Raw genomic sequence first — 13,903 nt, forward strand, 5'->3', positions numbered from 1 at the left:
CTTTCCCTCAGTTCCCTCAGTTTACAAAATCTCCCTTAGAAGCAGATGTTTGCAGTTTAATAGAAAAACTAGAAACATAGGGAAAATAAAAGCTGTTTCTCACTTCATGTACACTAAACAGGAATCAATAGCAGAAGTGCAGCAATTGAAACTCTGGAAGAAAGCTATCTTAGATCTATCTAAAGAAGAAGTCCTTAATATTTCTAAGCACAACAGACAACAGCACAACAAAAAACCAGATGGTCACTGCGGTTCTCACCAAAGGAATCAGCCTAGTAATTATACACATCAAGCAGACCAGCAGTTAATGAGATTTATAAACGTGGTATACTAAGTTGATTTCACACCCAGGTAATGGAAAACCATCTTCTAAATAAGCATAACAAAAAATAAGGAGACTTCTCTTGGAAATTTTTAAGTCCATTGGACTCAAATGAAATACAATAAAAAACCTCCCAAAATAAACATAAGGAAAACATTACTACCATCAGAGACATCACTTCCAATACTGAAAAGCAACATACAGCATCAGGGCTATAATGAGCAGAATTACCTCTGATCATTTCTAAAATTAGAGTCTCTAACTATCTTCAAGCTGCTTTATTTTTCTGAGACAAACATAATTTAAAAGCAGACAGTCAACTCTAGAAAATACGGTCAAGGAATTAAAAGACACGAGCAGAAAATAAACAAAGCGATGCAGTAAAAAAAACCCCATACGGTACAAAAAACCACTATACATTACACAGTTTATAAGGTCAGGGTCGTAAACAATATATCTCCATTTGTCTGCAACCTAACTTTAAAAAGCCAGCACCCATCCCACCTTTCTGAGCATCTACAAAGTAATCTTTACGCGTCTTGAAATAGAATCAGTTTCCCACCAGTATGGCTATGGAATATTCAGAAAAAATATCTTCTACAGGAAAAGAGAAGCTGTCAAGTAGTGGAAATTGGAAATGACTTAATAAAATGCTACTGATTTATGTAATTAAATGTGAATGCATGTGGATGTAAGGCTTCTCAGAAGAACCACAAAAATTAGGATGATTAACAAATAGCATTTTATATGGAGAGTTGAGTAAAACACAATATTGATTTTGGTTTTTTCCACTTTTTTCCTTAATTATTTCACATAGCCTGGGCTTTATTTTCAGTTGGTTCCAAGTAGTATTATGAAAAACGAAGGTCATGAAATTTCTTCAGTCTTTGATGCAAATTACTGCCTTAATGCTCAGCTTGTCATCTCTTAATGGCCTCACACAGTAATTTTAACTATAGCACAGAAATACCAGTGTTTGCTGTAAACCAGAGGGCTTGAAAGATAGAAGTCGTTTATTCATGGCTGTGTGAACATACATCCTGGGTAATTTAACCACAGATTTTCTGCACAAACTGAAGCTCCTCATTCTTGAGCTGGCTCCTTAGAAACTAGGGGAGGTACCTCAAGCACTGCACTGCCAGCAGTTGCATGGAGAATTTCATAATAACAGAAACGGCCTTGGCACACCCTGGCTCAGTGTAGGTTCAGATTGGCATAAATTATTTAACATTGGCATGTGCACTCCCAGAGTTCCCTACAGTGTTCAGAGACCAAAACATGATGGCACCTTGCACTGGAAAATTTCATCTCCCTTTGGTTAGACTACACGAGTAATCTACAGTCTCAGTAACCTGGTCACTTAATATTAGTGTGTTGAAGGCCAATATTGACGTAGTTTGATTAGAGTGGTGTTCTAGTTTTTATTTGTTCTGCGACCCAAAAATGTGACCTCTGTTGGGGCATTCAAAATGTGTACTGCCAAAAAATTCATTACTACAGACTATTTAGTATATCATGTCATTATACTAAAAACATAATTTTGTCATTTAGTAGTGTAGCTAACACATAGAATAAGATAAAAAATATGGGTTTATTTCCCAACAGATAGGTTTCCTATTGGCCAATAACAAATCGTATTCAGTTAGGGAACACAATAACAATTTTTTTTCCTACATGGAACTCAAAACTTTTAGGTGGAAAAATAAATCATCAGTTATTAAGTGATTTTGTATCTCTTGCAGTGAAAAAAATTAACCTGCTGCTCTCCAGTTATACATCCTATCTTTTAATAACACTGCAAGTTGTGAGCACACCCTAAATAACACCAAGTGCATGAGTGGGTAGAGAAGACCATGGGAAGCAAAGGGAAATAATTAGCCAAAAAGACAATGCAAAAACATAGCAGAGATAGGAGTTAAAGGGACTTCACCATCCTTCTTACAAGTACTAGACTAGATACTTGCCTTATTTGTCCTAGCATGCCAAATAAACACTTTGGGACAGCTACCATGAAATGAAAACTCCATGCTGTAGAGTATCTAGTCCTCTTGCTTCAACAACTTCAGAAAAAATACAATAATCTCCCACATGGCACTTCTTCCTTGAAAACTGACATAAATCAGAGACATCCTGAAAAATAATAAAACTGTTACTGGATTTGCAGCAAAGATGTGCATTTATTCACTTGTTAGAGTAATGTTAAGAAATTATAACTTGCATTTCTGATGGAACTTTTGTCTCTATTGTCCTCATTAAATTCTTAATTTTGTATTTGTGCCATGTCTTGACCATTCAGAAACTTAAACAGTAATTCTTCCAGAACAATAATTTTCTTTTTAGTGATATGTGTAAACAGCCATTCCTACTAAGAAAAGAAGGAACTTTTAATATAATTTCAAAACACTGATTGAAAGAGAGAGGCAGAAAACAAGGCTCCATTATGAAATGATCACTTTTGGGCTGTATTTAGTTGCCCATAACACATTTTCAAAGTCATGCAAAAGGTCTGCTGGGAAGAAGAATTTTATTTTATTTTATTTTATTTTATTTTAACAGGAAAAAAATTACACTTTGTAAGCATGAGGGAGTCAACAAGGAAATTCAACAATCACTCTCTTAAACCCACAGTCCATCCCACCAAATATCAGATTTTCTACATCTATATTATTGAAGTACTATGTTGCAGGCATCTTAATGACTTTTCACTAGTCAGCTGAACCTTAATGGTTCAAATGAACGTGCTTTATTTCATGTTGGTGAAGACCACGTAGACAATAAACAGCTTAATTATTGGGTGTAAGCCAAAGCAAATAAACAGTGTCATGGAAATATCACTCCATATTTGAAGGGTTTATGAAATACTTTAAGATTAGTGTGACTATTCTTCTCACTTCTAATACACATATATACATATAATATATCTAGAACATGGAGAAGATTATATTTCAACCCTCGCATACACTCGAGTAAGAAAAACTTCAGGCTTGACCCTAGTTCATTTTATCTTCCAGGGTTTATATTACCAAATAGCACACAAATTGCTGTAGAGGACGCTCAAGTAAATGTAATGTCACATTTTTATTCCACAAGACAGAATAAAAAACCAGACACATAAAAGCACTTCCTATATATGGAATTTATATGCTAAATTAACCATTTTTCCTATTGTTCTTTCTGACCTAGACCCACCAGCTGCCACAGCATCCTTACTCTAAATAGTGCAAGTGACCAAAATCTTCTGTCAAGCCACACATTTCCATTTCTTTCTTCCATGCCCTGCATATCTAAGAACACTGACAGCTATACCTTGAAGGCCTATAAACATAAATGTTAGGAAAAAGAGAATTAGGTTGAATGATATCTGGAACTTAATGTGCTAAGAATATGAGACACTTCATCATCTGCAGGTTAATACTAGGAACAGAGCTTCTGGATGATAGTCAACTTTCTTCAGTGACACAGACAGTCCTTTATAAATTAACTGCTCAGTGTAGATTCTAAACTAATTCATCTGTGCTGGCAGGTAAGATATGACTCCTTAAATGTCACTTTGCTTAAAATATTATAGCAAAAGATGAATAGGGAAAAGTGAATTTATGAGATCGTTTAGCAGGAAGTATATCTTTTTTGTAAGACCAAAAAAAACCGAAAAAACTTACTTACATCTCAAAATAGATAAAGTACTCTCTTTGTCATTTTGATGTCAGTTTTGTCAATTGAACTTGAAAGAGCTGCAGTTAAATACAATGAAGCCTACAACATCGTTCTGAAGCAGGATGTTGCTAACATGATGTTGTTCATAGAGAAAGTTTGTTTCCTTGAAGTAAACTTTAACAATAGCTGCTTTGAGGCCAACTCTCAGTTTTTCGTCTGATACTATATTCTACTCAAAAAAAGAAAGACAGTTCATAATTGCTACTTGCAACTCAATAAGGACATTCCTTAGCCTCTTAAAGTAATATTTCAACTTCAATCACAGCAAGTACAATCAATATAACAAATTTTTCTTAGCAAGTAGCATAAGATGACTGACTGTGACCAGAAAAGTGCTTGCAATCTGAGGCAGAGGCTTAGTGTTTTGAAACACATAACTTGTTGACATAAATTGCTTTTTTAAGTAATGAACTGACAGAACTGGACAAAGAATTAAGCACATTTATTCCTTTGGGAAAAAAAGATAAAAGAAGTCATAACAGAATGGCAAAGAATGTGATGTAGCTACAAGACAGCGGTTCAAATATAAATTTTCAAATAGATTTCCAAAAGCAGAAAAAAAAAAAAGGAACATATTTTTATAGCGGGACCATGTATTACTATTGTCTTATGTTTTCCATTACAGGGTTTTATTTAAATTTGGTGATGACTTTGCAATGTTTTGGCCCCTCTGTTTATATTGACTAAGCTAATTTGGGGCAGGCAGGGGAAGCAGGGTTGCGCATAGGTCTGAGAAGGAAAGTGGGGCAGTCATCTTCATTAATTTGTTAGAATTTGCGTTTTCAGGCACAAGGTTGAAGTGGGGAAGGTTGAGGTGAGAAATAAGAGTGATAAATACTGGAAGACCTCCATTAGTACAAATATGGCTTTTGTTATAGGGACTGCAGTTTAGTCTTTGAACTTGAGTTCATGTCATCTGAAATCTCCATGTTCATTAGAGATGCATACATTTGAAAACTGTTAAGACCTGTCTAAGTTGAGAAACAAAGAATTACTGAAAACTTTCTCTTGCTGAGCCTGTCCTGCTTTATCAGGTGGTAGTACCACAAGTGGTTTATGAACTAACCATGTAACTCCATACACTCCAGCCCCAGAGAGCTGGAAGAAGTGAGTGTTGTGGATCTAAAGAGTTAAAACTGAGACCCAAGGTGCAGACTCGTCTTTGCCTTATGTCCAGTAATCATTACTCGGCCTGATTTGGAGGGAACAGTTTCACATTATAAGTGTTTTGGGCATTCCCATAATGTAGGTAAATAATAATAAAACATTGTATGAGAAACAAAATGATGCCATTCCCAAAAAAAGAACCCACAGAACAGAACAGAATTTAATAGTTCCAGAAAAGACCTACAAATATCATATAATCCAAATGCCTGACACTTCAGGACTGAACACCATACCTGCTTAAGGGTATTTTCCAAAGGCCTCTTCAACACTGACAGTCTTGGGGCATCAGTCACCTCTCCAGGAAGCCGGTTCCAGTGGTTGACCACTCCCTAGGTAAAGAAATGTTTCCTACTATCTAATCTGAACCTCTAATCTGAACCTCCCCCTTTTTTGAACCATTCCCGTGAGTCCTGTCACTGGGTACCAGGGAGGATAGCTCAGCACCTCCATCTCCCCTTTCTCAGGAAGTTCCAGAGAGCAAAGAAGTTCTCCCCTCAGCCTCCTTCTCCTCAAACTAAACAAGCTCAGAGTCTGCAGCTGCTCTGCATATCCATTCTTCCCAGCCCATTCACCAGCTTTTTTGCCCTCCTCTGGATGCAATGTTTTAGGCATCTTTGGTAGAGATTTTGGGAATTTTTTGCTGGGTTAAGCAAGCACTTTACTAGAAAGACATTAAATGCATTAGCATGGGCAAGACTATACTGGTTTGTACTGGATTGTACAGTGGTTTGGCTTTGCTAGCAATTTTGTTATCACATTGATATTTTCACTATTTCACTATGTTTACAGACCATCAACACCTTTTTCTGTTTCTCAGGTTGGCCCATCATAGAGTGCTCAAGGCTGGGGGTGCACAAGAAGTTGGAAGAAGACACAGCTGGGACAGCTGGTCCTTTGTTTCACCTGCCTGTGCAGCTGGGCACACATTGCAGCTTCATCATATCCTTGTTGGTACAAGGAACCCCAGCAGGTGGTTCTGGGGATTAAGCTGTTCATCTCACTCTTCTGCGTTGATCCTGAGCCCTTCATCCTTCCTGATGTTCCACAAGTTGCTCACCTGCTCCTGCATCCCCATATCCTAGTGAGCCATCTTCTCAAACAGCCCATTCCTCCTGCAAGCAAGATAATTTCTCCCTCTGCCCCCACCTGGAGGGACACCACAGGGACACATCATACCTCAGAAGCTCACCTGGGTCCACCTAGTTTTCTGAAGAGGTTCCAGATATGACCTTTCTTTCCCTTAGGGCAATTGCAGTGTTTCGGGATCATGCTTCACTACTTCCATCTATGCAGCGAGGCTTATTCCAGGGATATCACATACCATATGGCATCATGCTCAGTAATAAAAGTTAGAAAAAGGAGGAAGGGGGTATATTAGTAGTTACGGTGTTTCCCTCCTTAATTAACTGTTACGGGTGATGAAGCCCTGCTATCTTAGAATTATATGATGATGCAAAGTGGTGAATAAATTTCTTATTTTGCTTTGATGCACACACAGTTTTTGCTTTCCCTATTAAACACTATCTTTACCTTGACCCACAAGATTTCTCTTTTACCCTTCCCGTTCTCTCCCACATCTTACTGTAGGGGGAGTGAGCAAGCAGCTGTGTGGGTTTTAACTGCCAGAGGGATTGACCCACAACAGGTATTAACATTTCAAAAATGCTATTGCTACTTTCTCCAGTCCAGTCTCCTCTTCAGTTTCATTATAATACCAGATACATTTCCATACATTCTACACTTAGATAAAATCAGTAATGAAAAGGAAGTTGGAAAGCTAAAAATTTATAGATCCAATCTAAGTATTTCGAGATGTTAGCTCTTACCTTAATAAATACATATTGCACATGTAACATTCAAACTCGACTCTACATTGGAAAAATAATTTAAAAGAATGATAATTAATTATTGTGCATGGAAATGAATATCAAATCTAAGGATTTTTGCAGCACTAGGAACAAATGGAGAATATTGCTCTTTCCTTTATTTTCATTAAGTGACATTAAAACCAAAACACAAGCAATCAAGTTCTGGAGGATTTAAAGCAAATATTCTATTTGATGGATTAAGCTCCATCAGATTATTTTATTTTAAGGAACATTTGAGTCACATAGCTTGCATTTTGTCAATAAGAGAGCCTCACTGCAAGTCAATAAAAACAATGTTCAATGGTGACTCAGGCAAAATAAGTAGGTTGTGACCCACTGGCATACTCCATTGCCAGTACATCACTCACTCATATGAGTCCATAGAGAATAGAACTGCATTACATAAAAACAGAGAAGAGATATATGAAGAAGGGTGATTTAGAGGGCCTCTGCATTATGGATAGTCACCTAGATTTAACAAAGATAAAGAGTATGGGGTGTTGCCTAAATTTCATTCCACAGACAATTCAATATAATGTCTTTCAAACCCTATCAACATAAAGATAAATAAATTATCTGGGAGTAAAATCTGAAGGAGGAAGAAATTAAATAGAATTTAACATCATATTTCTATAAGATATACTCTCGCAATGGTCATATGAAGATCTGAGAAGGAGAAAAATATCAGTTTCAAAGCTTTACTCTAGAAAGTTATCAATTATAGTCTTTTACCTTGGAGAAACCTACTTCTTTTTCCTTTTCAGGAAAGGAAAGATCAGGAGAAGATGATCTTCATGATGTAATCACAAGCATAACTGAAAATGCAAGCAATTTAAGAGCCATCATAATCAATGAGAACTCCTCATTTGTCTTCAGAAAGTGTCAGAACACACATCACTCTTGACACAAAATCACAAAATGGCAGCAAACAAATTCTGAGAATTCCATGGATGCTGTGGCAGCAAAATATGCATGCACTGTTTTTTCTTCATTGCCTTTGGCCAATCTTAAATAAAATCTTTTGCCTCACCTTTACTCCCTGCTGGCTAGAAAGCAGTTTAGGAATCAGATTGCTTTACTTTTTTACTGGGATATATCCTAAAGCAAAATCCAGGTACTTCAAAGAAGGAAAGCACTCAGAAACGTCATAGAACGAACTAGCTGAATAAAGAGGAAAGTGAAGACAGAGCCAATAAATACTGTTGCAATGCCAGAAACTAAGCAGTTTAGACAACATCATAATGGCATTGCCTACAATCAATGTGCAGAAAACCCTTTTTGACATCATGCAGTTACTTCATGCCATGAAAACCAAAAAATCTAGCATGCCATTTATAGATCCAGCTTGAACACATTCTAACTGTGGCTAGATTGATATGACCATATGACCTCTGGAACTAAACAGTTTTGCCAGCTTGCTGGTTGCAGTGAATGCTCAGCCTATACCTTTCCTAAAGTCTAAGCTCCAGGGCACAGGAGCTCCCCACGGACTGGCTGAGCAGTAAGAGGAAAATGTACAATTCACACCTTAAACTTTGTAACCAAAGAGTTCCTTTGTACTGTCCTTCAGATATACTGGAGGACATAAGTCATTTCAGCACTGCTATGTAAGCAACAAATTGTTAAAGAGTTAGCCCAAGCTGGTTTTGATATTCAGGAAACAATTCCACATTCAAAATAAGATGGATAGTGGGAAATTGTTTACACAGTCTATTTTTTGGCCAAGTAGGAGATTGGTCATAAACTATCACTTAAAATCATCTGAGGTCTGTTGCAAGTTTGGCATTTCTCTTTTTTCCCAGAATTCTTGACTAATTCCACATTGCACTATCAAACAGTAGGGACTGCCAGAAGCTGAACTCAGTGTATAAAAACTTAGCAAATAAATAACCTTAAAGCCATTTGGCTATGACTGTGCAACAATAAGGATGAAGCAGAATTTAAAGGTTACATATGCAGCCATAGAATAAAGATGTTATTCACAAGTGAGCTGCTAGGTCATTTGTGTTAAATGTCTATGGACTTTACACTAGAAAGTCTTAGTCTAGCAGAGATTTACTCCTCTGCTCCAGCGTTCTGTTCAACTTTTGAGGGAGTATAGCCCCCAGCTTCATGTCCCTCACTGGATCTGCTTCAACAGGTCCATGTCTTTCCTTTACTGAACACCCTAGAGCTGGATGCAGCACTCCTGGTGGGGTGTCACCAGCATGGAGCAGAGGGGCAGAAGCCCCTCCCTAGCCCTGCTGGTCATGCCCAGGATATTGTTGGCTTTCTGGGCTGTGGGAGTATCTTGCTGGGTCATGTTGAGCTTTTGTCAACAAACACCTTCAACTCTTTCTCCTCAGGTTTGCTCTCAATAAGTTTGCCCTCTGTAAAGAAATAAGCTTAATAAAGGGAAAAGAACGCTATTTTTCAACTTTAATTAAAATATTAATGGACTCCTTTAAGCATTACAGTTGTCTAGAAGTGTTTTAAATGCCTTCATGACTTATCTGTTTCTCACAAACAGTAAAAATTATGGCTGTTTGTTAAAAACTATTACAGCTTTTAAATGGTTCTTATTGTACTTTATTCAATTCTAGGAGAATCTAATTGATTCTCTGGCTTATTTTCTTATAGACTCTTTTCAAAGACCTGTATTTCTATTAAAGAGAGAAGTCTATCTGTGGTAATTGAACTAGCTGCATACTAAACAGTTTTATCTCTTCCTTAATACATTTTTTCCTTCTCAAAACCTGTAAGAGATAAGCTCCCCTGAAGTTTATGTGTAGTTCAAATAACAAATAGGGTAGATAAATGGAATGAGCTGAATAAGTGGAAAGAAATCTACTATGAAATTAAGATATAAATTGTAACTATGGAAACAGCCTTTGTAATTAAGAATAATTTAGAAAGGCATGGAAGATGTTTAATCAGTATGTAAATTAACTGATTTTTTTAGAAAGGTAATAGAAGTTAATGCAATAAAATCCTTTAGTACATTCTTAGTGGCCTAAAATACAAACAAACAAACAAACAAACCCCCCTCCCCCCAAACCCTAACTTCAAGTTCTTTGCGATTTTTCATGAGTACAGTACTGGGTTAAAACCCAGGCCTTACTTTGCAAAATTTTCAATATTTGCCTTGAAACACACAATAAAAACTGAACCAAAATTCTCTTTTGATATTTATAAACCTGCATTAATACATGGATCCTCACACACTTTTCAATGATTCTAGTAAATTTCACTAACGTGGTATAACGTTTTATAAAGGAAAATAATAATACAGGAAAGTAATACTTTCCAAAAATGAGATGGGAGGGAAAAAGTAAAATGTTCCAGCTCAGCCAGCATGCGAAAGGCACAATTGAGAAAGGTATTTCATTTCTAGAGCAGTCATGTGGTCTAGGTCACCAACTGGGAAGCAAAATGATACAAAATAACACTTAATGCAGAGTGCCGATTTGAATTTATTCTGAAAGAAGCAGCAGAACTCCAAAGTGAGACATAGACATGAGATGGAGCAGGACTGGGCCTTACACAGTAATGGTAAAACAGTGATACTTCTCAATAAATTTGTTTTAAATGCTTGTTTTTAACAAACTTTCTTGTCCTCTGTGTGTGTTATGCTGATTTTCCAATAATATTTCAGCATAAGACCCTCCAGCCAACAACACATCCTTGTAACTTGAGGTAAGCTGGCTGAGGTGCCAGAGCCAGTGTAGCCTTATAACCTTTAAGTCCATACTACTAAATCTTTACTTAGTCCAAGAGATCCTCACTTCTTTGCACACATTATGTATAGGTTTGTAAACTACAGACTACTTTTTTTAGCCCATCCTTTAAGGCTTTACTGTACTTCAGATATGTTGAAAAGATCTATCGATAAGACAGCAGATTTCTGTGGCACTAGAAAATTGTGTGAGGAAAACCAAAATGAAAAATCTTTGTTTTGCTAATACATAAAAATCATCTGTTGAATACAAAGCAGTTGAGTTATGCCCGCTTTTCACAAATATCTCAGATGTAGTCAAAGAAGTACAGACGTCCTCTGCACACCTGTTCTATCTTCCTACAAGTATCTCGAGCATCTATTAAGTGTCATTATCAGTAAAACTGCAGCCATCCAAAAGAGTTTAAGCTCATAATATAGTGTTACAGCATTTCTGAAACTTTATGTTGACACGGTCTGATATAAAAGCACAGCAAAAGCTATACCTTACAAATACATAGGGGCAACTTACAGATAGAAAGCATATCTTAATAAAATCAGAGTTAAAAATGAGAGAACAGGTACCTTGTAAACATGAAGTGCATTCTACGTATTTCTTCTTATTATTACCAATTACTTTAAAATACCAACATTAACTCATTCTTTGGCAGTGAACAAAACTCACCTTTGTAGCTCATCTTTTATTCTTTCTCTCAAGGCTGAACCTCAGCTGTCACTATCAGAAAAAATCACAAAAACAAAGAGATAATGCTTAACTAGATCTCAAAGAGCTTTAATCTACTGTATTTTAATATTGCTGTATTTCACTTCCTCTTCTACAGAACTTAAAGAAAAAACTTGGCAAAGTTCAAAATATGACCAATTTAACAAAAAAATTAAGTTATTTATGTAACTTCCATGTTGCATGTTGGGGGTTTTTTTGTTTTGGTTTGGGGTTTTTTTGTTTGTTTGTTTTGGGGTTTTTTGGTTTTGATTTTTGGTTTTGTTTTGTTTGGTTTTGTTTTGTTTTTTAAGACAGGCATCTACCAGAAACTGTTTTGAGTGATTATGTGACACAGGACGCTTATTTGACAAAGAACCATTCCTGGGTATCCATAGGTCAGTTTTATCTATTATTCAGCTTCTCCAGTTGTAGAAATTACCAGAGGTATTAAAACATCTGAGGACTATGATCAATCCTTAAAAGCCCAGCAGCAAGATGTTTAAGTTTGGTAAACAGCAGTACCTTTTGGCTCAGCCACCCCTCAAGAGCAACTGTAGACTACAATGACCACTGTCACAGTCAGAAGAAGGAAAGACTGCCCAATAAATGTCCTTAGCTCTTTATACAGATGGCCAATATAGGGATGATAAACATGTTAAAGTGCACATTGGTTTCCTACATAGAATCACCTTGAAATTTTTAGAAGAAAAGAAGCAATCCTGGAAGTCAAGGGACATATGAAGCTATAAAAAACTGCTGATATTCGATATGGTAAGGTAAAGGTACCCTGACCGCTGGAAATAGTGGTTAGTCCTAGCAAATGAAAAACATGTGAGGGAAACTGCTGATGTTTTTCCCAAATCTAGTTCAGGAAAGTGGAACTCTAGTTTTATCAAATCTAGCTTGCCATCAGCCAAGATGGTTAAAAAAATCTACACTTGTTTCAAAGTAAACACTGTGGAGTTAAATAACTTATTGTTTGCTTAGCTACTTCTTAATTGTTTTAAACAACTGGACACATACTATAACAACTTTTTAAACTAAGAAGTAGCAGACAATATTTTTCAACAGCCTTGCTATTATGATCTAACTTCTTGTAAATTTAAGAGCTAGCCACAAATAGTAGGAAGGCCCAGAATTCCACAACATGAAAACAGAAATAAGACAAATTGTGATTAAAAAAAAAAAAATATCAGAAGTCTGGTGAAACAGTAAGTCAGTTAATAAAAAACCCATGAACACTGTTTGCATGGAAACACTGATTAGACAAGAAAAAGTAGAGTTATGGAATTCTGTTTCTTCTATGAAGAGTCAAAAATGAAGGATTTTCTGCACTTCTCCCTGGAGCTTCTCCCCAAGCCAAAGATGATGTTACCCCTTCTTCTACTGTTCTAAAGTGCTTACTGTTGTCAGTGATAAACACTGAACAATTCTTTAATATGTTTGCAAATAACAACATAAATAAAAATACTCCTCTGACGTTTTTGAGATTTTTATTAACTTGCTCCAAGCCACTCTGGATGATTTGACTAACATACCTAGCAATACAGACTCACAGCTTCAGGGCCTGAGGAGCAATTGCCCCAGCCTTTCTTTTAAAATCTTCCATGTGGGGAAGTGGGGTTTAGAGGGTAAGATAATTTTCAAAGATAATGGATTTCCAGAGCAAATAATTAAACAGCTAAGACTGAGACTATCAAAATCTAATGAGAGTGAAAAAGACTGAATAGAAAACCTGAAAATCGAGTCTACCCTTTGATGACTGTGTAGAAAAACTGTGGGTTTTTATCCAGTCCCCTCTGCTTGCAGCACACTCCCTCTGGTTACCACAGATAATGTGTTGCTTACTACAACACCATTTCCCTAACTCCTTCTGCCAGCTCCAAATTAGTCTGTTTGTCCATCTGAGATGAGCCTGCTCAGTTACTCTCAGGGAAAGGTACAAACACCTTTCCCAGAAGTTTTTTCTATGATGAAACATGTCTGACACTGACTTTTTTGTCTTCTCCATCACTTTGGATCATTTAAGAGAGATAACACTTCAAGAAGCAAACCAGAGTTAAATGATATTTCTCACACTCTCCCTCCTCATTCCTTTTCAACATGACTAGATCTAAACATCAATAAGATTTTTGCAGTCTTCAAGGAAATATCCGTGTTCAGTTCCAGATTTTAAATCTGTTACTCAGAGCTTCAGAAAAGAGTGCTTTACTGCATAAAATTCTTGATGTAACAATATATTTAAGGAAGAACAGCACTGTCAGTTTAGGTCATACTTTGCCAGATACTATTAGTTTTGTGATATTTCTTGCAAAGTTCTGTAACTGAGAGGCTGGTTAGTCTAAAACTTCCACATAAACCCATCAATGTTCACAAAGATTTTCTCAAAGAGATGTATTCCTGCTCACTCTGAT

General features: G+C 36.5%; 1 long non-coding RNA gene across 1 annotated transcript in view; it reads right to left on the minus strand.

Moving 5' to 3' along the window:
• Positions 1-11,447: 11,447 nt before the first annotated feature.
• LOC108447777 overlaps positions 11,448-13,903 on the minus strand; it is a 124,754-nt gene continuing 122,298 nt past the window's right edge. The window contains exon 3 of the long non-coding RNA XR_001863465.1: positions 11,448-11,501. This is a non-coding gene — a long non-coding RNA (uncharacterized LOC108447777). The remainder of the gene's footprint in view (positions 11,502-13,903) is intronic.

Source organism: Corvus brachyrhynchos, unplaced genomic scaffold (genome assembly GCF_000691975.1).
Source record: "Corvus brachyrhynchos isolate BGI_N302 unplaced genomic scaffold, ASM69197v1 scaffold23, whole genome shotgun sequence".
In the NCBI taxonomy this organism is placed as follows: Eukaryota; Metazoa; Chordata; class Aves; order Passeriformes; family Corvidae; genus Corvus; species Corvus brachyrhynchos.